Below are 27,429 nucleotides of genomic sequence, written 5' to 3' on the forward strand. Positions count from 1 at the left end.
TCGGAGGAAACGGAAATTACCTCAACAGAGTCTTCCTGGCTTTCGTTATCCTCATTCTATTTCAGGGAAAGGGAAAGATGTAAATAAAAGGTTAAACAGTGACAGGTGGCGAGTGAAAGAAGGATGGATTTGTTGGGGAACGTCGCATGGGAAACAAAAATTTTCCTACGCGCACGAAGACCTATCATGGTGATGTCCATCTACGAGAGGGGATGAGTGATCTACGTACCCTTGTAGACCGTACAACAGAAGCGTTAGAGAACGCGGTTGATGTAGTGGAACGTCCTCACGTCCCTCGATCCACCCCGCAAACAATCCCGCGATCAGTCCCACGATCTAGTACCGAACGGACGGCACCTCCGCGTTCAGCACACGTACAGCTCGACGATGATCTCGGCCTTCTTGATCCAGCAAGAGAGACGGAGAGGTAGAAGAGTTCTCCGGCAGCGTGACGGCGCTCCGGAGGTTGGTGATGACCTTGTCTCAGCAGGGCTCCGCCCGAGCTCCGCAGAAACGCGATCTAGAGGAAAAACCGTGGAGGTATGTGGTCGGGCTGCCGTGGAAAAGTCGTCTCAAATCAGCCCTAAAACCTCCGTATATATAGGTGGGAGGGAGGGGGCCTTGCCTTGGGGCTCAAGGAGCCCCAAGGGGGTCGGCCGAGTCCAAGGGGGAGGACTCTCCCCCCCCCCCAAACCGAGTTGGACTAGGTTTGGTGGGAGGGAGTCCCCCTTCCTTCCCACCTCCTCCTTTTTTTTTCTCTCTTGATTTTCTTCTCCTTGGCGCATAGGGAACTTGTGGGCTGTCCCACCAGACCACTAAGGGCTGGTGTGTCTCCCCAAAGGCCTATGGGCTTCCCCGGGGTGGGTTGCCCCCCCGGTGAACTCCCGGAACCCATTCGTCATTCCCGGTACATTCCCGGTAACTCCGAAAACCTTCCGGTAATCAAATGAGGTCATCCTATATATAAATCTTCGTTTCCGGACCATTCCGGAAACCCTCGTGACGTCCGTGATCTCATCCGGGACTCCGAACAACATTCGGTAACCAACCATATAACTCAAATACGCATAAAACAACGTCGAACCTTAAGTGTGCAGACCCTGCGGGTTCGAGAACTATGTAGACATGACCCGAGAGACTCCTCGGTCAATATCCAATAGCGGGACCTGGATACCCATATTGGATCCTACATATTCTACGAAGATCTTATCGTTTGAACCTCAGTGCCAAGGATTCGTATAATCCCGTATGTCATTCCCTTTGTCCTTCGGTATGTTACTTGCCCGAGATTCGATCGTCAGTATCCGCATACCTATTTCAATCTCGTTTACCGGCAAGTCTCTTTACTCGTTCCGTAATACAAGATCCTGCAACTTACACTAAGTTACATTGCTTGCAAGGCTTGTGTGTGATGTTGTATTACCGAGTGGGCCCCGAGATACCTCTCCGTCACACGGAGTGACAAATCCCAGTCTTGATCCATACTAACTCAACTAACACCTTCGGAGATACCTGTAGAGCATCTTTATAGTCACCCAGTTACGTTGCGACGTTTGATACACACAAAGCATTCCTCCGGTGTCAGTGAGTTATATGATCTCATGGTCATAGGAATAAATACTTGACACGCAGAAAACAGTAGCAACAAAATGACACGATCAACATGCTACGTCTATTAGTTTGGGTCTAGTCCATCACGTGATTCTCCCAATGACGTGATCCAGTGATCAAGCAACAACACCTTGTTCATAATCAGAAGACACTGACTATCATCGATCAACTCGCTAGCCAACTAGAGGCATGCTAGGAACGGTGTTTTGTCTATGTATCCACACATGTAAATGAGTCTTCATTCAATACAATTATAGCATGGATAATAAACTATTATCTTGATACAGGAATTATAATAATAACTATATTTATTATTGCCTCTAGGGCATAATTCCAACAGGATTTGTACCTATGAAAGTGCATCGCCGACTTGAGATTCGTCGACTTCGGATGGCTCAGCCGCAGCAGATTTTCCTTTACCCTTGGCTTTCTTAGAAGGCGGCTTGACATTTTTCATGGCTTGCTTTTTGGGTCTCCTAGACCAGAACTTATCGCGTTTCTGAAATGGTATATATTACGAAACCACGATAGCAGTAAAGCATAAGGGATAAATACCGAGGGCGAGTCAGGTTTGGTTACCTTGGGCGCCGGGTTAATTTTGCAAAACGGCTTAAGGCCGATTTGGCCGCATTTTCCCGCAGGCTCGCGAGTCAACTTTTTGATGATGGTAACAATGTCCTTTTCTGTTAAAGCTGTGTGAAAGTAGCATTGAGGATGATCCAGGGTGCCATCAAACTCACACATCAGACCATTTCGGCGGCTCAGAGGGAGAATACGCCATTCAACCCAGCAGCGGATTAGGTCGACCCCGGTAAGACCATTGTTCGTCAGGGATCTTAGCTCAGACAGTATTGGGATGAACTCCGACTCCTCTTCCTCGGTAAGCTTGTCTGGGAGCTTGAAGTTAACCGGAAGGCGAGTTGGCCTGTAACCGAGAAGCTTGTTCTCACCAGCAGGAGACGTCTCTTGACAGTAAAACCAAGACTCGCCCCATCCCTTGGGATGGCTAGGCATGTTAAGTGAAGGGAACGGACTATCCCTACGGCGCTGGACGTTGACGCCGCCGAGTTCCAAACTGGGGCCATTGTGGAATTCCGTCTGGCGATTCAGATGGAAAAAAATACCAAAATAGAGGGATAGAAGGCTCGATCCGCAGATAAGCTTCACAAAGAACTTGTAATTGGCTCAAATTGCTTATGGAATTGGGTCCCAGATCCTGGAGTCGGACGTTCATAAAGGTCAAAGCGTCCCTAAGAAATTTCGATCCGGGCGGCTTAAAACCCCGTTCCAGGTGCTCAACAAAAACTACTATTTCCCCTTCTTTGGGGTTAGGGAGATCTTCTCCTAACCCAGTGCGCCAGCCAATGGCATCTTGAGAATCCAAACAGCCCGCTTTCACATAATTGGCTAAAACAGCGTCATCAACCTTGGTAGGAAGCCAGTCACTCTTGAAGACGGCGCCCATGCTACAAGTAAGTAAAAGTATGATATTACATATCTTGGACACCTACTATATGGGATGGAATTGGTTCATTTAACTCGCCGAATACTTTGATTAAAGAAAGATTTAACCCGCCAGACCAAAGGGCCGAGTTGGGTTATTATGGCGACTTATGGAAGTATGGTTATTCCCAAAGGCTACGCTTCTGAGAATGGTAAAGTCGTTTCGTCCTGAAGTGCTAGGGGGTGAAGACTACAAACAAACTTTTCGCAAACAGTAAATAAGGAATGGATCTACCAGACAAATGTGAAAACCTACGGAATATAATGGGGGCACGAACAGTTTATTATCAAGTGATGCCCCTCGTTTGGTGGAGACATTGTGTCCAAAGGTTCGCGAATACAGCAGATAAGTAAAGGTATTCGGGGCACTGGCTATCCACTCGGCACTCGTGCTAATCGAATCGAAGAGGATAAGTGACTATGAGCGAAAAGCTCCAAAGGTACGACAATGGCGGAAGCTCAAGCGAGGAATGAATCTACTCCTAAAAGTGAATAAAGGCCTAACCTGATGCTCTCGATCGAAGAAGGCCGACGGGGACGGAGATGTTGGAGAAGCACGGAGGTCCCGACGAACGAAGAGATCTTCGGCGGCGGCGGAGTTCGAGGCGAGCAACGAGATGGTCGATGATGATGCAGTGGTCAATGGCGGTGGACGGATCGTCCGCGGTGCGAGGCTTGACGACGGCAAAGGCCTATGGGCGGCGCCGAAGCTTCTCGGACGAGGGCGGAAGGTACGGCCGCCGGCGGAGCCCTCGGGAGGCGATGAGACCTTTTTGCTATGATAGTGGGGAGGAGACTGACCAGACTGGTAGGTGGGAAGGACCAGTCCTGTTCCCCCCGTCTATTTATCAGGGTGGGCGCTGGAATTGAGGCGTCGTGAGCGGGAACCGCCGGGGAATAAAAAGATTTGCCATAATGGCGTTCCGAAGATTTTGGGATAACGATGCACTAAGATCCGTTGGGATTTTGTTAGTCTTCCCGAGAATCGAGGGACAAGAAGATGCCAATAGGAAATGGTTTGGCGACTTAAAGATTTTTTCGGTGCCAAATGACGGGTTACAATTTCTGACGCATGGAGAAAGACGAAGGAGTGAATCGCCTTCAACTGAGCGGAAGCATTGGCGTGAAAGAAGTTCAAGTCAATCTGGGGCCTAATGTTGGGGATATTACCTGTTAATGACCCGCCCTAGATGGGCCGAGTTACCAATGAGGCGATTCATCCTCGCAGTTATTCGGGCCTTGGCCTGGCCGGATCAAGGTCGCGTGACGGTTATGATTTCTGGAAGGTCTCCGAGTTTTGAAGGACAGCGACTTGGAGACCACAGGGGTCACGATTTGTAGGAAGGAAAGTACCCTTGTAAACGCTAGGGGTTCGACCTGTATATAAAGGCGAGTCCCAGGGGAGGTAAGGGCAGGTTAGAAATCATCGAGTGCTAGGTTAGGCGAGTTACGCCTCCCTGGTAATCGAATCCATATCAATACACACAAAGCAGGACGTAGGCTATTACCTCCTCTCGAGGGGCCGAACCTAGGTAAATCGCCGTGTTTCTCCCGCTAACCCCTTTGAGTCGCCACCAAGGTGCGATGGCTCCAGTACTAAGTCCTTTCACGAGGACATCTGCCGTGACAAAACCACGACACTACGTCTGGTCTCTATCCTTTTTATTCCTAAAATGGGTCCTCGATCAAAATGATCTGGTGTCTATGTCCATGCCTGAGGTTGGTAAACCCTATATCTATTGCGGGGTGGTTTGAGGAAGGGACAACTTGTAACCCACGACTTACTACTACGAAGATTCTGGCGGAGAGCTTTTCACATATAGATAGGTCGGGATGAGGAAGCTTCGTAGTCAACTAATAGATAGAAAATCCACCTTGTGAACCATGTTTGTCTTAAAGTACTGTCTGAGAAGGAATATACCTGTTCCAATCCCTCTAGTGGCTATACTGATTGACATAGGTAGCTTTCGTAGTCAGAACTCACAGGGCCAAATGCTCTATTGGAGTGGGCACGAACACACACAATCAAGGTTCGAAGAACTTCTACTTCACGCCTTGAGGATTCTATGACGCTCACTCAATGGTGTTGTGGCGATTGCAAGCAATCAATAAACAAGGAAGCCAAATTATGGATCCAGGAAGGCTGCATCAGAAGGAAGAGTAGGTGTTGCTATGCCGTTGGCTGGGACTGAGATAGAGAGAGGGGAGCATAGCCCCTATGATCCCGGTAAAGAGTTCCAACTAAGCTCTTCTCAAGTTCTTTCTTTCTCTTCCATTCTTATGTTTATATATTAAAGTGTAGTTTTCTTACTTAAATATAATAATATGAATCTAATATGCCCATTGGTGTTCCAAAAGTACCTTACCGGATTCCCGGAGATGAAGAAGCGACTTGGGTTGACTTATACAATGTTATGTATCTCTCTAGAGTTTTCGTTGGAAGAGTCAAATTGCGCCTTCAAGTAAACGTGAAATAGCACACGAGAGATTTCACCTATCTCCGGGACATAGTCACATGATGCATCCCATCCTTTTTCCTGATAGTAAAAGGGATTGTTTAACAACATTCTGATCAGTGTCTCTTCCATGCTACTCAACCCTTTTACACTGTTTAACACTACTTTCTGAAGACTGTCCTTCTTCACATTCCATAATGAGAAGTCGATCTTGTACACTCTTCTCACATTATTTGTGGATATCTTACTAATATAATCATAGTGATCTTCCTCTAGATCCTCCAACTCGTAAACGTTGTGCGGGTGACCTAACAATTCCAATAGACGTTTTGATAGTGGCATCAAGACTAGTAAATCAACGCCGCGCCCCGCTCTCCAAACATTAGTAGTTTGGGTTTCCTCATTATAATATTGGTGTGAATACCCTCGTCTATATTCGCCATATAGGACATCACTGAAGGCGTGAGGAATTTTTGTTAGAGAACAACACTCGATTTTATCTAACACATAACGATTATCTAAAATTGCTTTAACGGCGTCCTCCATACGGAAACGGAGGACTCCCCGACTCTCCCATCCCTTAGGGTCACTATTATACATCGTCTTTACTGTTGACGCTAACCGATATGCCGGCCTACTATTCAGGTATATACAATAGCTCTTTCTACCATTCCTCTTTATGCTATATAAGATCTCTGAAACTCTATAATTGGTTCCATCCATTCTCATACTAATTATTCCGTAAATACCTATCTTAACTGATTTCATTTGAAACTGGATCCTCATCTGGTTTTGCCTCATCATCATCATTTTCTTATTCATTCCCTCCTATCAATATGTTGTTGAGAATTTCAGAGAGATTCTGGTCTGCGGGGACTACGCCAGTCCTAATGCACACTCCACCTATTATTAGAACCAATCCAATGAGGATACTCCCCCAGCCGACTTTATTACTATTGCTATCCGGCATGGGAGCCTCCACCCCACCATCTGCTGGAGGGAGAGGTATGTTGCCCTCCCCATCTTCGATCCCACCAACAAAGGGGCCGTCGTTGATGTTTTTGTCGTGTATGATACGAGGGATGTCATCCCCTACAGTGGGAGGATCAATAAGATCGGAAAGCATATTCTCCCATGAAATTAATAACGATCCACCCGTGGACCACCCTAGTAATGGCGGAGAATTTGTCATAATTTCCATGAAACCGGGCATACCCGATATGAGTTGCAGAAGCGCACTACCACCATGTGTGATACTCATCAATGTCATAGTCCCACAACAGCCTAACTGGACAGTCGCAAGCAGATTCCCATACACGTAACCGAAACCGTTAGACGTATTATCCATTATGACAAGTGTCTTTGTCTGCACCGGTAGAGCATTGATACCCCTCTGTTTCTCGAACCAAGCCAATTGGTTTGATAGTTCGTTGTGTAAGCGTTGTATAGCCGTGTCATATTCTGGAATACGAGGATCAAAGACTCCTTGATCCCAAAATATTTCCTTCATCGTTGTTAAACACATGAGATGATTCAAATATGCCATATGCCATTGAAATATTGGGGTCGGCGGGAATGCCTCCCAAGACTTTACCTCCGTAAAATTGATTTCCCTCACGACATCAGGATTTCCTAGATGGGGATTTGCCCTTTTAGTGTAATTGAAACCAGCAGTCTTATAAATGAAATTATGATTGCGGTCCTTCATAAATCTAATGAATTTGAGTTCATAATCACTATACCCGCTCCTAGATATTGAGTGTGGGGTAGTATCAATCTCCACACCACAGCACTTAGGTTTTGGTGTGCTTAGTTTCAACCAAGCGTTGAAATCGTTAAACGTGCCCATTAGAGCGATCATCTCATTCGATTCAAAAACGCTCTATTATCAAGAAGTCGATTTCTTATAAACTTGATATAACTATCACCTCTATCAGAAGCTGAAGAATGACCTATTTGATTATATAGCGGAGATTTTACGTTTATCTTAGTGGGTATGCGGCAATCATGAACGGAGCGGTGAGAAACTTGGTGAGTCATAGGTAGTCGTTAGTTTTTTTCCCCTTTTGAGTGGTGGATTACTCTCTATTTCTTTTTAGTTGGGCTTTATTGTTATTGTTGTCCTGTATATCCTCGCGAGGACTATGGCCTCACTTCTCTAGTGGTGGCTAACTAGAGCAAAACAACATATACGGTGTGGTTAGTGCTACCCTACCGTTTTTTGATGGGATGTTATGGTTGTATTGTTCCATTCCAAACCCTTGTGTCGGTGCCAGTACACTTCTGTAGTGATTGATACTAGAGTCTGAGAATTGATTAGTGCAAAATAGTGGATTTATTTATTGGGGTGTCTGTTGCCTTGACTTTTCCGCCCTCTCAGTTCAGGGTTGAAGATGTCGGGTTATCTTTAATACTGTTTATCATATCTGATTTATTCAATAATACTTATGACAATTCATTCCTCTAATTGCGGTCTGGAACTCTCGTATATTTTTTTTCGCGCACATGTCTGAATCTTTAATAGTTGGATGATGTGTGATCTGTTGCTCAAACTGAATCACGCCAATGTTATGGAAGTTCCTGGATTGTTTGAAATAAGATTAGTACCAAAAGCTGCCTCTGATTTCAGAATCCAATTTGGAAAATTGGCTATGGAGATTTTGTGCGGTCAGAGATTCATACATACACAAAGGGGCCCCTATTTTCAAGCAGGAAAGTCGTTTCGATCCAATCCATTCTTGGGGTCCGAAAAAGACACTGGATATGTCAGTGACTTTGCACGACAAAGCGTTCTCCGAGGGCATGGAATGTACCATTTTTTGGTAAGAATCTTGACAGTAATGTCTATGTTAGATTCTCCGGTCGAAATACGTTAAAACTCCATCAAATTCTTTATAGAAACGGAGTTTTGCGAATTCTCCTCGGAACTGGAAGATCATTTCGAGATCTTCGAGCATATTCGAGGGTTCAATGTGACTATTGTCACTTCGGCCAATACAAAAGATGAGACATTACTACTGTGGAGCGGCTTTGTGATAATGGAACCAACCAGCAAAAAGCATTAACGCTGCAAAAATCAATGCACCAATTGCAGTACAATAGAGTTGTAATTCACTAGTTATTCCAGATGCTCGCCAAAGCTTAAAAAAACCTTAGGTTATTTGGATTCCTCGGAAACCCCCACCTACATCACCATTCAATATTTCTTGCCCTACTATAGGCCAAACTACCTGAGCACTGGGTCCAATGTGAGTAGGATCACTTAGCCATGCTTCATAATTGGAAAAACGGGCACCATGAAAGTACATGCCACTCAACCAAAGAAAGATAATGGAAAGTTGCCCGAAATGAGCACTAAAGACTTTTCTAGAAATCTCCTCCAAATCACCAGTATGACTATCGAAATCGTGAGCATCGACATGTAGGTTCCAGATCCAAGTGGTAGTATCAGGGCCCTTAGCTAGTGTTCTTGAGAAATGGCCGGGTCTGGCCCATTCCTCAAAATATGTTTTTACAGGATCCCTATCCACAACAATTTTTACTTCTGGTTCCGGCGAACAAATAATCATTAAGTCCTCCACAAGAGCATATCCAAGTGGATCATCAACTGAAAAGGCAATAAATGAGAAGTTGATTCCCGTACAATTGCATTTAGTTGGTTTAAAGCGAGTTCACTTGTCCAGCTTCTTCTATATCCAATGCACTCTCAATTGGACAGAAGGATCTGCCCACATATTGGTTAATGTAATGTTGCTGTGGAGTTTTGGTACCTACTACTATGTCCAATCAGTCCAACTCTGAAAGTTCAGGTGAATTTGGAAACTATTTGGATACCTTTAAAGGTCATAATTGTCATGGAAGGATATCCAGACGAGTGTCCAGGGTAGCCAAGCAAGATACCATGCGCAGTGCCTCATCGAGGATTGTTCCAGCCATCTCCACAGGGGTCCGTCCGGTTCTTCCTCAAATGGGTTACCTCAATCTTTATCAAAGTTTTGGTATCTAGCTTATCCAGCTACAGTATAGTATACTCCTTCCTTGCTACTCATTGATTTTGGGACCGTTGCTATCCAAATTTTCGGGGAACCCCGGTGTCCGGTTACGGAGTACTCGTCAAAACTCACACCTTTGTCATATTCCTTCGAGCTTTCTATACAATTACTCACTGATTTTGGGTCCCGCCGCGATCCGAACATTTAGGGAAACCCAGGGTCCGGCTACGGGGTACTCGCAGTTTTGGCCTATTCTAGCCAATTTCTATGCTTTTACTCAATCATTTCGGGTCCTGCTGCAATCCGAACGTTCGGGGAACCTCATGTTACGGTTACGAGGAACTCGTCGAAACTCGCAGATTTGGCTTATTCTGGCATGTTTTCTATACTACTGCTCATTGATTTTGGGTCCCACTGCAACCCGAACATTCGGGGAACCCCGCGGTCTGGTTCTGGAGAACTCGTCAACACTAATAGATTTGACCTATTCAGGCCAATTTTGTATGCTATTACTCATTGATTTTGGTTCCCGCTGCGATCGAAATGTTTGGGGAACCCCAAGGTCCAGTTACTGGGAACTCGTCAATACTCACAAATTTGGCCTATTCTTGCTTGTTTTCTATGCTATTACTCACAAATTTTGGGTCCCGCTGTAATCTAAACGTTCGGGGAACCCCGGGGTTCGGTTATGGGGAACTCATCAAAAATCGTAGTTTTGGCCTATTCTCGCCAGTTTTCTATGCTATTACTCATTGATTTTGGGTGTGCTGCGATTCAAACATTCGGGGAACACCAGTGTTTGCCTATGGCGTACTCATCAAAACTCACATCTTTGGTCTATTCTGGCCAGCTTTCTATACTCTTACTCACTCATTTTGGGTCCTGCTGTGATCCGAACGTTCGGAGAACCCTGGGGTTCGGCTACGAGGTACTCATCAAAACTCGCAGTTTTGGCATATTCTCGCCAATTTTCTATGCTATTACTATATCATTTTGGGTCCCGCTGCGATCCGAACGTTCGGGAAACCTCGCGGTCTGGTTATGGGGAACTCGTCAAAACTCACATATTTGGCCTATTCTCGCCAGTTTTGTATGCTACTACTCAGTGATTTTGGGTCCCGCTACGATCCAAATGTTCGGGGAACCCTGTGGTACGATTATGGGTTACTCGTCAAAACTCACAACTTTGTCCTATTCTGTCCAACTTTCTATACTATCACACACTCATTTTGTGTCTCGTGGCACCCGAACGTTCGGGGGACCCCGAGGTCCGGTTGCAGGGAATCGTCGAAACTAGCAGTTTGGGCCTATTCTCGCCAATTTTCTATGATATTACTCACTGATTTTTGGCCCGGGTGACATTCTAATGATTGGGGAATCCCGGGGTCCAGTTAGGGGGAACTAGTCAAAACTCACAGATTTGGCTTATTCTGGCCAGTTTTCTAAAATATTGCTCACTGATTTTGGGTCCCGCTGCAATCTGAACATTCGGGGAACCCCGGGGTCCCGTTACGGGGAGCTCGTAAACAGTCACAGATTTGGCCTATTTAGGCCAATTTTGTATGCTATTACTCACTGATTTTGGGTCCCGCTGCGATCGAAATGTTCAGGGAACGCTAGGGTCCGGTTATGTTTAATGCAATCAATATGAGCATTGACAGTGTTGAGAAAGGGTCTACCAAATATGATGGGACAAAAGCTATCTTGTGCAGTAGCAAGTACGGGGAAATCAGTAGGGTACTTCGTCTTACCACACAAGACTTCTACATCTCGCACAATTCCCACAGGGCAGATAGTGTCTCTATTAGCTAGCGTAATAGTGACATCAATGGGTTCTAACTCAGCAGGTGCAATCTCATCTTTGATTTCATCATATAGGGACCTGGGTATTGCACTAACACTAGCACCCATATCACATAAACCATGATAACAGTGATCTCCTATCTTGACAGAAACAACTGGCAGGCCAACTACAGGTCCGTATTTGTCTTTCGCGTGAGGTTTAGCAATTCTAGCGGAGTCCTCATAGAATTTGATAACATGCCCGTCTATGTCTTCAGCTAAGAGATCTTTGATAATAGCAACACTAGGTTCAACTCTAATTTCCTCTAGGGTGCAAGTGGTCTAATGTAACCCCTACGTATCATAGTTGGAGCTTTAGAATAATCCTTTTTCCTAGCAGGGTAAGGTGGTTTCTCAGCGTAGGCACAAGGAACAATAGGATCACTAAAGGCAATGACTTTCTCTTCAACTAGATTGGGTTTAACTATGTTGACTTCTATAGGAGGATGATACTTAAACCACTTCTCTTTGGGAAGATCAACATCAGCAGCAAAAGATTCACATAGAGAAGCTACTATCTCAGAGTCAAGTCCATACTTAGCGCTAAAATCTCTAGAAGTGTTTGTTTCAACAAAAGATTTAACGCAATCAAACTGGAAATTCATACCTGACTCCTTACCTTCTTCAAGCTCCCAATCTTCAGAGTTACGTTTGATTCTTTCCAATAAATTCCACTTGTGGTCAATATCCTTCTTTATAAAAGAACCGGTACAAGAAGTGTCAAGCATGGTACGATCATCTTGACAAAGCCGAGCATAAAAGTTTTGAGTGCTAATTTCTCTCGAGAGCTCATGATTGGGGCATGTATATAGCATTGATTTAAGCCTCCCCCGAGCTTGAGCTATGCTTTCCCTGTCACGATGCCAAAAGTTATAAATATAATTCCGATCACGATGTACTAAATGCATAGGATAAAACTTCTGATGAAATTCCAATTTCAACCGATTGTAGTCCCACTTACTTGGGCAAGCATCCCACTTATGATTAACCCCTCTCGCAAGCATCCACAACTACGAAAGAAGAATTAAGACAACGTCTAACCATAGCATTAAACTAGTGGATCCAAATCAGCCCCTTACGAAGCAACACAGAGACTGGGGTTTAAGCTTCTGTCACTCTAGCAACCCATCATCTACTTACTACTCACCAATGCCTTCCTCTAGGCCCAAAGATGGTGAAGTGTTATGTAGTCGACATTCACATAACGCCACTAGAGGAAAAGACAACATATATCATATCAAAATACCGAACGAATACCAAATTCACATGACTATTATCAGCATGACTTAGCCCATGTCCTCAGGAACAAAAGTAACTACTCACAAAGCATAATCATAATCATGACCAGAGGTGTAATGAGTAGCATCAAGGATCTGAACATAAACTCTTCCACCAAGTAATCCAACTAGGATCAACTACAAAGAGTAATCAACATTATTAGCAACCTTACAAGTACCAATCGGAGCCACGAGATGGAGATTGGTTACAAGAGATGAACTAGGGTTTGGAGAGGAGATCGTGCTGATGAAGATGTTGATGGAGATGACTCCCCTCTGACGAGAGGAGGGTTGGTGATGACGATGGCGACGATTTCCCCCTCCGGGAGGGAAGTTTCCCCGGCAGGATCGTCCTGCCGAAGCTCTAGATTGGTTCTGCTCAAGTTCCGCCTTGTGGCGGCGGAGAATCCACGAAAAAGCTCGACCCTAATTTTTTCCTGGACGAAACCGTTCATATAGCAAAAGAGGGGGGGGGGCAGTGGGCCACCAGGGTGCCCACACGCCCTGTAGCCGCCGCCAAGGGGGGGTGGTGGCGGCTACGAGGCTTGTGAGCCCCTGGCAGCTCCCCTCTGGCACTTCTTTCGCCTAGTATTTTTTATATATTCCCAAAAAATTCCACATTGATTTTTAGGGCATTTGCAGTTGCGCAGAATAGAGGACTCAGACTTGCTCCTTTTCCAGTCCAGAATTCCAGCTGTCGGTATTCTCCCTCTTCAAATAAACCTTGCAAAATAAGAGAGGAAAGGCATAAGTATGGTACCACAAAGTAATATATCAGACCATAAAGCGATAAATATCAACATGAAAGCATGATGCAAAATGGACGTATCAAGGTCCCGCTGCAATCCGAAAAATCGGGGAACCCCGCGGTCCGGTTATGGGGAACCCATCAACACTCATAGATTTGACCTATTCAGGCCAATTTTGTATGCTATTACTCACTAATTTGGGTCCCGCTGCGATCAAAATGTTCGGGGAACCCTGAGGTCCAGTTACTGGGAACTCGTCAAAACTCATAGATTTGGCCTATTCTTGCATGTTTTCTCTGCTATTACTCATAAATTTTGGGTCCCGTTGTAATCTAAACGTTCGGGGAACCCCGGGGTTCGTTTACGGGGAACTCATAAAAAATTGCAGTTTTGGCCTATTCTCGCGAGTTTTCTATGCTGTTACTCATTGATTTTGGGTCCGTTGCGATTCGAACATTCGGGGAACACCGGTGTTCACCTATGGAGTACTCATCAAAACTCACAGCTTTGGTCTGTTCCGGCCAGCTTTCTATACTCATACTCACTCATTTTGGGTCCTATTGCGATCCGAACATTCGGAGAACCCCGGGGTTCGGCTACGAGGTACTCATCAAAACTCGAAGTTTTGGCCTATTCTCGCCAATTTTCTATGCTATGACTCAGTGATTTTGGGTCCCGCTGTGATCCAAATGTTCGGGGAACCCTGGGGTACGATTACGGGGTACTCGTCAAAACTCACAGCTTTGTCCTATTCTGGCCACATTTCTATACTATCATGCACTCATTTTGTGTCTCGAGGCAACCCGAACGTTCGGGGAACCCCGAGGTCCGGTTACGGGAAACTCGTCGAAACTCGCAGTTTTGGCCTATTCTAGCCAATTTTCTATGATATTACTCACTAATTTTGGGCCCGGGTGAGATTCGAATGTTTGCGGAACCCCGGGGTCCGGTTACGGGGAACTAGTCCAAACTCACAGATTTGGCTTATTCTAGCCAGTTTTCTAAACTATTGCTCACTAATTTTGGGTCCCACTACAATCCGAACATTCGGGGAACCCCCGGGGTCCGGTTATGGGGAAGTCGTCAACACTCACAGATTTGGCCTATTCAGGCCAATTTTGTATTCTATTACTCACTGATTTTGGGTCCCGCTGCGATCGAAATGTTCGGGGAACGCCGAGGTCCGGTTACTGGGAACTCATCAAGACCCACAGATTTGGCCTATTCTTGCGTGTTTTCTATGCTATTACTCACAAATTTTGGGTCCCACTTCGATCCGAACGTTCGGGGAACACCAAGGTCCGGTTACGGGGAACTCGTCAAAACTCATAGATTTGGCCTTTTCTGGCATCTTTTCTATGTTGTGACTCACTAATTTTCGGTCCCGCTGCGATCTAAACATGCGGGGAGCCTCGGGGTTTGTTTACGGGGAACTCATCAAAACACGCAGTTTTGGCCTATTCTTGCCAGTTTTATATGCGATTACTCACTGATTTTGGGTCCAATTGCGATCCGAACATTCGGGGAACCCCATTGTCCTCCTACGGCGTACTCGTCAAAACTCATAGCTTTGGTCCATTCTGGCCATCTTTCTATACTATTACTCACTCATTTTGGGTCCTGCTGTGATCCAAACATTTGAAGAACCATGGGGTTCGACTATGGGGTACTCGTGGAAACTCGCAGTTTTTGCCTATTTTGGCCAATTTTTTATGCTATTTTTCAATTATTTTGGGACCCATTGCGATCAGAACATTCGGGGAATCCTACAGTTCGGTCATGGGGAACTCGTCGAAACTCACATATTTGGCCTATTCTCGTAAGTTTTGTATGCTATTACTCAGTGATTATGGGTCCCGTTGTGATCCAAATGTTTGGGGAACCGAGGGTACGATTACGGGGTACTCGTCAAAACTCACAACTTTGGCCTATTCTGACCAGCTTTCTATACTATTACACACTCATTTTGTGTCGTGAGGCAACCCGAACATTCGGGGAACCCCGAGGTACGGTTACGGGGAACTCGTCCGAACTCATAGATTTGGTCTATTGTTTCCTATACTACTACTCACTGATTTTGGGTCCCCATGTGATCCAAATGTTCGGGGAACCCTTGATTCGGTTATGGGGAACTCGTCAAAACTCGCAGTTTTGGCCCATCCTCGCAGTTGTTCTATGCTATTCCTCAACGATTTTGGTTCCTGCTGCGACCCGAAGTACGGGGAACCCCGGTGTCCGGCTATGGGCACTCATCAAAACTCTTTGTTTTGGCCTATAGGGCCAATTTTCTATGCTATTACTCAATCATTTTGGGTCCCGCTTCAAAACGAATGTTCGAGGAACCCTGCGTTCCGGTAATGGGGAACTCGTCAAAACTTACACATTTAGCCTATTCTCGCTAGTTTCGTATGCTATTACTCATTGATTTTGGGACCGCTGCTATCCAAATGTTCGGGGAACCCCGATGTACGTTACGGAGTACTCGTCAAAACTCACACCTTTGTCATATTCCGGCGAGCTTTCTATACAATTAGTCACACATTTTGGGTCCCGCCGCGATCCGAACATTTAGGGAAACTCGGGGTCCGGCTATGGGGTACTCGCAGTTTTAGCCTATTCTAGCCAATTTCTATGCTTTTACTCAATCATTTCGGGTCCTGCTGCAATCCGAACATTCCGGGAACCCCATGGTACGGTTACGAGGAACTCATCGAAACTCGCACATTTGGCTTATTCTGGCATGTTTTCTATACTACTGCTCACTAATTTTGGGTCCCGCTGCAACCTGAACATTTCGGGAACCCCGCGGTCTGGTTCTGGAGAACTCGTCAACACTCATATGTTTGACCTATTCTGGCCAATTTTGTATGCTATTACTCATTGATTTTGGTTCCTGCTGCGATCGAAATGTTCGGGGAACCCCGAGGTCCAGTTACTGGGAACTCATCAATACTCACAGATTTGGCCTATTCTTGCTTGTTTTCTATGCTATTAATCACAAATTTTGGGTCCCACTGTAATCTAAACGTTCGGGGAACCCCGGGGTTCGGTTACGGGGAATCATCAAAAATCGCAGTTTTGGCCTATTCTCGCGAGTTCTCTATTCTATTACTCATTGATTTTGGGTCTGCTGCGATTCAAACATTCGGGGAACACCGGTGTCCGCCTATGGCGTACTCATCAAAACGCACATCTTTGGTCTATTCCGGCCAGCTTTCTATACTCTTACTCACTCATTTTGGGTCCTACTGTGATCCGAACGTTTGGAGAACCTTGGGATTCGGCTACGTGGTACTCATCAAAACTCGCAGTTTTGGCATATTCTCGCCAATTTTCTATGCTATTACTCAATTCTTTTGGGTCCCGCTGCGATCCGAACGTTCGGGAAACCTCGCGGTCCGGTTATGGGGAACTCGTCAAAACTCACATATTTGGCCTATTCTCGCCAGTTTTGTATGCTACTACTCAGTGATTTTGGGTCCCGTTACGATCCAAATGTTCAGGGAACCCTGTGGTACGATTACGGGGTACTCGTCAAAACTCACAACTTTGTCCTATTTTGTCCAACTTTCTATACTATCACGCACTCATTTTGTGTCTCGTGGCACCCGAACGTTCGGGGACCCCGAGGTCCGGTTACAGGGAATCATCGAAACTAGCAGTTTGGGCCTATTCTCGCCAATTTTCTATGATATTACTCACTGATTTTTGGCCCGGGTGACATTCTAATGTTTGGGGAACCCCAGGGTCCGGTTAGGTGGAACTAGTCAAAACTCACAGATTTGGCTTAGTCTGGCGAGTTTTCTAAAATATTGCTCACTGATTTTGGGTCCCGCTGCAATCCGAACATTCGGGGAACCCCGGGGTCCCGTTACGGGGAACTCGTAAACACTCACAGATTTGGCCTATTCAGGCTAATTTTGTATGCTATTACTCACTGATTTTGGGTCCCGCTGCGATCGAAATGTTCGGGGAACGCTAGGATCCGGTTATGGGGTACTCGTCAAAACTCATACCTTTGGCCTATTATGGCTAGTTTTCTATACTACTACTCACTAATTTTGGGCCCCACTGCGATCTGAGCGTTCGGGGAACCCCAAGGTCCGATTACGGGGAACTCGTCAAAACTCATAGATTTGGCCTATTCTGGCCTGTTTTCTTTTTATGACTCACTAATTTTGGGTTCCGTTGCGATCTAAAACGTGCGGGGAGCCCCGGGGTTCTTTTACGGGGAACTCGTTAGAACACACAGTTTTGACCTATTCTTGCTAGTTTTCTATGCTATTATTCACTGATTTTGGGTCCAATTGCGATCCGAACATTTGGGGAACACCGTTGTCCGCCTACGGCATACTCGTCAAAACTCACACCTTTGGTCCATTCTGGCCATCTTTCTATACTATTACTCACTCATTTTGGGACCTGCTGCGATCCAAACATTCGAAGAACCCTGGGGTTCGGCTATGGGGTACTCGTTGAAACTCGTAGTTTTTGCCTATTCTGGCCAATTTTCTATGCTATTATTCAATCATTTTGGGTCCCACTGCGATCAGAACATTCGGGGAACCATACGGTTCGGTTATGGGAAACTCGTCGAAACTCACATATTTGGCCTATTCTCGCCAGTTTTGTATGTTTTTACTTAGTGATTTTGGGTCCCGCTGCGATCCAAATATTCGGTGAACCCAGGGTACGATTACGGGGTACGCGTCAAAACTCACAGTTTTGGCCTATTCTAGCCAGCTTTCTATACTATTACTCACTTATTTTGGATCTCAGGGTGACCCGAACGTTTGGTGAACCCCCAGGTCCGGTTACAAGGAACTCGTCGAAACTCACAGATTTGGCTTATTCTGGCTAGTTTTCTGTACTATTGCTCACTTCTCTTGGGTCCCGCTGCAATCCGAACTTTCGGTGAACCCCACTGACCGGTTACGGGAACTCGCCAAAACTCATAAATTTGGCCTATTCTGGCTTGTTTTCTATGCTATTACTCACTTATTTTGGGTCCCGATAGGATCTAAACGTTCGGGGAACCCCGAGGTTCGGTTACGGGGAACTCGTCAAAACACGCAGTTTTGGCCTTTTCTCGCGAGTTTTCTATGCTATTACTCACTGATTTCGGGTCCCAGTGCGATACGAACATTCAGGGAACACCGGTGTCCGCCTACGGCGTACTCGTCAAAACTCACAACTTTTGTCCATTTACGGGAACTCGACCACCTACGGCGTACCCGCTGCGATCAGAACATTCGGGGAACCCCGAGGTCCGGTTACGGGGAACTCGATAAAACTCACAGATTTGGCCTATTCTCGCCTGTTTTCTATGCTATTACTCACTAATTTTGGTCCCACTGCGATCTAAACGTTCGGGGAACCTCGGGGTTCGGCTACGGGGTACTCGTCAAAACTCGCAGTTTTCGCCAATTCTGGCCAATTTTCTATGCTATTATTCAATCATTTTGGGTCCCGCTGCGATTAGAACGTTCGGGGAACCCCACGGTCCGATTATGTGGAACTCATCAAAACTGACATATTTGGACTATTCTCGCCAGTTTTGTATCCTATTACCCTGTGATTTTGGGTCCCGCTGCGATCCAAATGTTCAGGGAACCCCGGGGTACGATTACGGGGTACTAGTCAAAACTCACAGCTTTGGCCTATTCTGGCCAGCTTTCTATACTATTACGTACTCATTCTGTGTCCCGAGGCAACTCAAACATTCAGGGAACCCCGAAGTTCGGTTACGGGGAACTCATCAAAACTCGGAGTTTGGCCTATTCTGGCCAATTTTCTATGCTATTACTCACTGATTGAGATTCAAATGTTTGGGGAACCCCGGGGTCCGGTTACGGGGAACTCGTCGAAACTCGTAGATATGGCTTATTCTGGCCAGTTTTCTATAAATTTCGGAACAAATGGCACCTTGATTTTCGGGCTAAATGGATAAGCCAATAGATCCGTTGAAATGAAGTCACTAAGATCCCTAAATTCTTGGGGTGGGTGACGTCACAGACAAACACATGAAGAGGTTCAGGGGACATTTGGAGCTGACATTTTCTGCCCTAGAAGACAAAACTTGGGTTGCATATGAGCCGCCAAGATTAAAAGTGAAGTCTATTGACACGAATAAATTCAAGTCAATCTGGGGCCTAATGTTGGGATATTATCCCGCCGTATGACCCGCCCTGAGAGGCCGAGTCAAGATGATGGCGCCACAATGTTCATAGTCAAGATGGGCCCTAACTTACGAAGCAGAAAGTGCAAGGCGGTTTGTTAAAGAGAGACGGCGAGGGCGCAAGGTACGAAGTGGGCGACTCGCAACCCACAAGGCAGAAGGTCGCCTAGAGTTTCCTTTCTAAAGGAGTAAGGCGAGTTAGAGACATAACGGGTCATGGATTATAATGTGACCCACACTCTTGTAGACCTAAGGTCTCGACATGTATATAAAGGCGAGTCTCTAGGACTGGTAGGGTTAAGTTACAGTCAATCCATAGCTATGTTAGGCGAATGCGCACCCTTGTAATGGATTTCATCATCAATACACACAAAGAAGGACGTAGGCTTTTACCTCCAGCGGAGGGGCCGAACCTAGGTAAACTCGTCTCTCGTTCCCGATCAACCCCTGTGAGTTGCCACATAGTTGTGATGGCTTCAACTCTAAGTCCTTTCACGAGAACATCTATCGTGATAAAACCACGACACTTTCTATACTATTACTCACTCATTTTGGGTCCCGAGGAAACCGAACGTTAAGGGAACCCCGAGGTCCAGTAACAAGGAACTCGTCAAAACTCATAGTTGTGGCCTATTCTGGCCAGTTTTCTATGCTATTACTCACTAATTTTGGGTCCGGGTGCGATTCGAATGTTCGAGATACCCCGGGGCCCGGTTACTAGGAACTCGTCAAAATTCGTAGATTTCGCCTATTCTGGCCAGGTTTCTATACTATTGCCCACTGATTTTGGGTCGTGTTGCGGTCCGAACGTTCGGGGAACCCCGCGATCTAGCTACATGGTACTCGTCAAAACTCAAAGTTTTCGCCTATCTGCCAACTTTCTATGCTATTTCTCAAACATTTTGGGCCCCGCTGCAATCCGAACGTTCAGGGAACCCCGTGGTCTGGTAATGGAGAACTCATCAACACTCACAGATTTGGCCTATTCTAGTCAGTTTTGTATGCTATTACTCACTGATTTTGGGTCCTCCTGCGATCCAAACGATCGGGGAAGCTCGGGTTCCGGTTACGGTGTAGTCGTCAAAATCCGTAGATTTCGCCTATTCTGAGTAGTTTTCTATGCTATTACTCACTGATTTTGGGTTCCGTTGTGATCCGTACATTCGGGGAACCCAAGTGTCTGGTTACGGGGAACTTGTCAAAACTCACATTTTTGGCGTATTGTGGCCAATTTTCTATGCTATTACTCAATCATTTTGGGTCCCACTGCTATCTGAACGTTCGGGGAATTCCGCGGTCCTATTACAGGGAGCTCATCAAAACTCACATATTTGGCCAACCCTGGCCACTTTTGGATGCTATTAGTCATTGATTTTTGGTCCCGCTACGATCCAAATGTTCGGGGATTCCCGGGGTCCGATTACACGGTACTTGTAAAAACTCACAGCTTTAGCCTATTCTGTCCAACTTTCTATACTATTACTCACTCATTTTGGGTCCTGAGGCAACCCGAACGTTTGGGGAACCGCGAGGTCCGGTTACAGGAACTCGTCAAAACTCACAGTTCTGATCTATTCTGGCCAGTTTTCTATGCTATTACTCACTCATTTTGGGTCCGAGAGCGATTCGAATGTTCGGGGAATCCCGGGGTCCGGTTACACGGAACTCGTCAAAACTCTGAGATTTCGCCTATTCTGGCCAGTTTCCCATACTATTACACACTGATTTTGGGTCCCGCTATGATCCAAACGTTCGGGGAACCCCAGGGTTCGATTATGGGGAACTCGTCAAAACTCGCAGCTTTGGCCTATTCTCACCAGTTTTCTATGCTACTACTCACTGATTTTGGGTTCTCTTGTGATCCGAACAATCAGGGAACCCGGTGTCCGGTTATGGGATACTCGTCAAAACTCACATTTTTGGCCTATTGTGGCCAATTTTCTATGCTATTACTCAATCATTTTGGGTCCCACTGCTATCCGAACGTTCGGGGAACCCTGCGTTCTGCTTATGGGAACTCGTCAAAACTCATAGATTTGGCCTATTATGGTTAGTTTTGTATTCTATTAATCACTGATATTGGGTCCCGCTGTGATCCAAATGTTCGGGGAGCCTCGGGGTCCGGTTATGGGGTACTCGTCAAAACTCACATCTTTGGCCTATTCCGGTGAGCTTTTTATACTATTACTGACTCATTTTGGGTCTTGCTGCGATCCGAACAATCGGGGAACATCTGGGTCCGGGTACGGGGTACTCGTCATTCTGGCCAATTTTCTATGCTATTACTCAATCATTTCAGGTCCCGCTGCAATTCGAACGTTCGGTGAACCCCGTGGTCCGGTTACAGGGAACTCGTCAAAACTCACATATTTGGCCTATTCTTGCCAGTTTTGTATGCTATATTACTCAGTGATTTTGGGTCCCCCTGTGATCCAAATGTTCGGGGAAGCCTCGGTCCGATTACGGGGTACTCATCAAAACTCACAACTTTGGCCTATTCTGGCCTGCTTTCTATACTATTACTGACTCATTTTGGGTCCCGAGGCAACCCGAATGTTCTGGGAACCCCGAGGTACGATTATGGGAAACTCGTCAAAACTCATAGTTTTGGCCTATTCTAGCAAGTTTTCTATGCTATTACTCACACATTTAGGGTCCTACTGCGATCCAAATGTTCGCAAAACTCACAACTTTGGCCTATTACGGTGTACTCGTCAAAACTCAGAACTTTGGCCTATTCTAGATGGCTTTATATACTATTATTCACTCATTTTATGTACCAGGGCGACCTGAACGTTCGGGGAACCGCAACGTCCAATTATGGGGAACTCGTTAAAACTCGAAGTTTTGGCCTATTCTGGCCAGTTTTCTATGCTATTACTCACTGATTTGGGTCATGATGTGATACGAACGTTCGGGGAACCCCAGGGTCCGGCTATGGGATACTTGTCAAAACTCGCACATTTAACCTATTAGGGCCAATTTTCTATGCTATTATTCAATCATATTGGTTCCCACTACAATCCAAACGTTCGGGGAACCCCGCGGTCCGGTTACAGGGAACTCATGAAAACACGCAGATTTGGCCTATTCTGGCCAAGTTTTTAAACTAGTACTCACTCAGTTTGGGAACCCCGAGGTCCGGTTCTGGGGAGCTTGCCAAAACTCACAGATTTGGCCTATTTTGGATAGTTTTCTATACTACTACTCACTAATTTTGGGTCCTCCTGCGATCCAAACATTCAGGGAACCCCCGGGTCCTGCTATGGGGTACTTGTCAAAACTCGTAGCTTTGTTCTATTTTGGCCAACTTTCCAGACTATTACTTACTCATTTTGGGTCCCGGGACAACCCGAACATTCGGGGAATCCCGAGGCCCGGTTACGGGGAACTTATTAAAACTCACATAGTTGGCCTATTCTGGCTAGCTTTCTATACTATTAATCACTCTTTTGGGTCCCGGGGCGACCCGAAAGTTTCGGGAACACCGAGGTCCGGTTACGGGGAACTCGTCAAAATTCACATATTTGGCCTATTCTGGCTAGTTTTCTATACTATTACTCACAAATTTTGAGTCCTGGTGCAATCCAAACGTTCGGGGAACCCCGGGGTTTGGTTACGCATAATTCATCAATACTCGCAATTTGGGCCTATTCTAGCCAGTTTTCTATGCTATTACTCACTGAATTTGTTTCCCGCTGCCATCCGAATGTTCGGGGAACCCCCTGGTCCGGTTATGGGCAACTCGTTAAAACTCACAAATTTGTCCTATTTCGGCCAGTTTTGTATGCTACACAGTGATTTTGGGTCCCGTGCGATCCAAATGTTTGGCCAACCCTAGATTCCGGTTATGGGGTACTTGTCAAAACTCATAGCTTTGGCCTATTCCGGCCAGCTTTCTATACTATTATTCACTCATTTTGGGTCCCAGGGAGACCCGTATGTTCAGGGAACCCCGACGTCCGGTTACGGGGAACTCGACAAAACTTGAAGTTTTGGCCTATTCTAGCTAGTTTTCTATGTTATTAGTTACTGATTTGGGTCCGGCTACGATCCGAATGTTCGTGGAACCCGGGGTCCGGTTATGGGGAACTCGTGAAAAATCACAGATTTGCCCTATTCTGGTCAGTTTTCTGTACTTTTGCTCAATTATTTTGGGTCCGGTTATGGGGAACTCATCAAAACAAGCAGTTTTGGCATATTCTAGCTACATTCTAGACTATTACTCATTGATTATGGGTCCCGATGTGATCCAAATGTTCGGGGAACCCCGAGAACCGGTAACGGGGAATTGATCAAAACACACAAATTTGGCATATTCTGGCCACTTTTCTATACTATTACTCACTGATTTTGCGTCCTGCTGCGATTCAAACGTTCGGGGAACCTTGGGGTTCAGTTATGGGGAACTCGTCAAAACTCGCAGTTTGGGCCTATTCTGGCTGGTTTTCGATGCTATTACTCAATGATTTTGGATACCCCTGCGATCCGAACGTTCTGCGAACCCCATGGTCTGGTTATGGGAACTCGTCAAAACTCACAGACTTGGCCTCTTCTGGCCAGTTTCATATGCAATTACTCACTAATTTTGGGTCCGGCTGAAATCCAATGTTCGGGGAACCCCGTGGTCCGGTTATGAGGTACTCGTAAAAACTCACAACTTTGCCCTATTTTGGCTAGCTTTCTATACTACTACTCACTCATTTTGGGTCTAGGGCGACCCAAACGTTCCGGGAATCCCGACGTCCGGTTACGGGGAACTCGTCAAAACTCATAGAATTGGCCTATTCTGGACAGTTTTATATACTATTGCTCAATCGTTTTGGGTTCGGTTACGGGGACGTCGTCAAAACTTGTAGTGTTGGCATATTTTATCTAGTTTTCTAGACTATTACTCATTGATTTTGGGTCCCGGTAGGATACAAACTTTCGGGGAACCCCGAGGTCCAGTTACGGGGAACTCATCATAACTCACATAGTTGGCCTATTCTGGCAAGTTTTCTATACTACTACTCGATGATTTTGGGTCCCGCTGTGATCCAAACGTTCGGGGAACCCCGGGGTTCAGTTACAGGGAACTCGTCAGAACTCGCAGTTTGGGCCTATTATGGCCAGTTTTCTATGCTATTACTCACTGATTTTGGGTCGCGCTGCGATCCGAATATATGGGGAACCCCGTGGTGCCGTTATGGGGAACTCGTCAAAACTCACAAAGTTAGCCTATTCCCGCCAGTTTTGTATGTTATTACTCACTGTTTTTGGGTCCGGCTGAGATCCAAGTGTTCGGGGAACCTCGTGGTCCGGTAACGGGGTACTCGTTAAAACTCACTCATTTTGTGTCCGAGGGCGACCCAGGCATTTGGGGAACCCCGACGTACGGTTACGGGGAACTTGTCAAAACTCAAAGTTTTTTCCTATTCTCGCCAGTTTTCTATAATATTACTCACTGATTTGGGTCCTGCTGTGATAAGACCGTTCGGGGAACCCCGGGGTCCGGCTATGGGGTACTCGTCAGAGCTCGCGTACTCATCAAAACTCGCACATTTGGCCTATTCTAGCCAATTTTCTATGCTATACACAATAATTTTGGGTCCCGCTGCAATCTGAACGTTTGGGGAACCCCGCGGTCTGGTTACGGGGAACTCATCAAAACTCATAGATTTGTCCTGTTCTGGCCAAATTTCTATGCTATTACTCACTGATTTTGGGTCCCACTATGATCTGAACGTTCGGGGAACCCGTGGTCCGATTACGGGTAACTCGTCAAAACTCACAGATTTGACCTATTCTGGGTAGTTTTGCATGCTATTACTCACTGATTTTGGGTCCCGCTGCGATCCAAATGTTCTGGGAAGCTCGTGGTCCGGTTCGGGGTACTCATCAAAACTCACAACTTTGGCCTATTCTGGCCAACTTTCTATATTATTACTCACTCATTTCGGGTCCGAGGGCGACCCGAACGTTCGCGGAATCCCGAGGTTCGATTATGGGGAACTCGTCACAACCCACAGAATTGGCCTATTTTCGCCAGATTTCTATACTATTACTCACTCATTTTGTGTCCCGCTACGATCCAAACGTTCGGGGAACCCGGGGTAAGGTTACGGCGAACTCGACAAACTCACAGATTTTGGCTATTTATGCCAATTTTCTATGCTATTCCTCATTGATTTTCGGTCCCGCTACGATCCAAATGATCGAGGAACCCTGGGGTCTGGTTACAGAGTACTCATCAAAACTCATAGCTTTGGCCTATTCTAGCTAGTTTTGTATACTATTACTCACACATTTTGCATACCGGGGCGACCCAAACATTCGGGGAATCCCGAGGTTCGGTTACGAGGAACCCGTCAAAGCTCGTAGTTTTGGCCTATTTTGGCCAGTTTTCCATACTATTGCTCACTGATTTTGGGTCCTACTGCGATCCGAGCATTCACGGGACCCGGGTTCCGGCTATAGGGTACTCGACAAAACTCGTAGTTTTGGCTATTCTGGCCAATTTTCTAAGCTATTACTCAATCTTGTTTTGGCAATTCTGGCCAATTTTCTAAGCTATTACTCAATCATTTTGGGCCCGTTGCAATCTGAATATTCGGGGAACCCAATGGTCCGGTTATGGGGAACTCGACAACACTCACAGATTTGGCCTATTCTCGCCAATTTTGTATGCTATTACTCATTGATTTTCGGTCCCGCAATGATCCAAATGTTCGGGGAACCCCGGGGTCCGGTTACGGGGCACTCGTCAAAACTCACAGCTTCGGCCTATTCTGGCCAGCTTTCTATACTATTATTCACTCATTTTTGGTCCCGGGGCGACTCGAATGTTCGGGGAACCCCGACGTCCGGTTATGGGGAACCCGTCAAAACTGACAGATTTATCCTATACTTGCCAGTTTTCTATACTATTACTCACTCATTTTGGGTCCCGCTGCGATCCAAATGTTTGTGGAAACCGGGGTTCGGATACGGCGAATTCATCAAAACTCACAGATTTTGCCTATTCTGGCCAGTTTTCTATGCTATTATTAACTGATTTTGGGTCCCGCTGTAATTCAAATGTTCGAGGAACCCTCGGGGTGTGCTTACGGTGTACTCGTCAAAACTCACAGCTTTGGCCTGTTGTGGCCAGCTTTCTATACTATTACTCAGTCATTTTGCGTCCGAGGGAACCCCGGGGAACCCCGAGGTCAGGTTACAGGGAACTCTTCCAAACTCACATATTTGGCTAATTCTGGCGAGTTTTCTATAGTATTACTGAGTGATTTTGGATCCGGCTATGATCCGAATGTTCGGGGAACCCCGGGGTCCAGTTATGCGAAACTCGTCAAAACTCACAGATTTGGCCTATTCTGGCAAGTTTTGTATGCTATTGCTCACTCATTTTGGGTCCTGCTTCGATCCAAACATTCACAAAACCCCGGGGTCCTCCTATGGGGTACTCATCAAAACTCATAGCTTTGTTCCATTATGGCCAACTTTCTATACTATTACTCATTCATTTTGGGTCCCGGGGCGACCCGAACATTTGGGGAATCCTGAGGTCCGGTTACGGGGAACTTATCAAAAATCACAAATTTGCCCTATTCTATCCAGCTTTTTATACTATTACTCACTCATTTTGGATCCCGGGGCGACCCGAAGTTTGGGGAACCCCGAGGTCCGGTTACGGGGAAGTAGTCAATACTTGAAGTTTTGGCCTATTATCGCCTGTTTTCTATGCTATTAGTCATAGATTTTGGGTCCCACTTCGATCCGAACGTTCGGGAACAGCGTGGTCCGGTTGTGGGGAACTCGACAAAACTCACAGATTTGGCATAT

General features: G+C 46.0%; 1 pseudogene; it reads left to right on the forward strand.

Moving 5' to 3' along the window:
• Positions 1-3,756: 3,756 nt before the first annotated feature.
• Positions 3,757-8,635, forward strand: LOC123450185 (annotated as a pseudogene).
• The last annotated feature ends 18,794 nt before the right edge of the window (positions 8,636-27,429 follow it).

Source organism: Hordeum vulgare, chromosome 4H (assembly GCF_904849725.1).
Source record: "Hordeum vulgare subsp. vulgare chromosome 4H, MorexV3_pseudomolecules_assembly, whole genome shotgun sequence".
Taxonomy (NCBI): Eukaryota; Viridiplantae; Streptophyta; class Magnoliopsida; order Poales; family Poaceae; genus Hordeum; species Hordeum vulgare.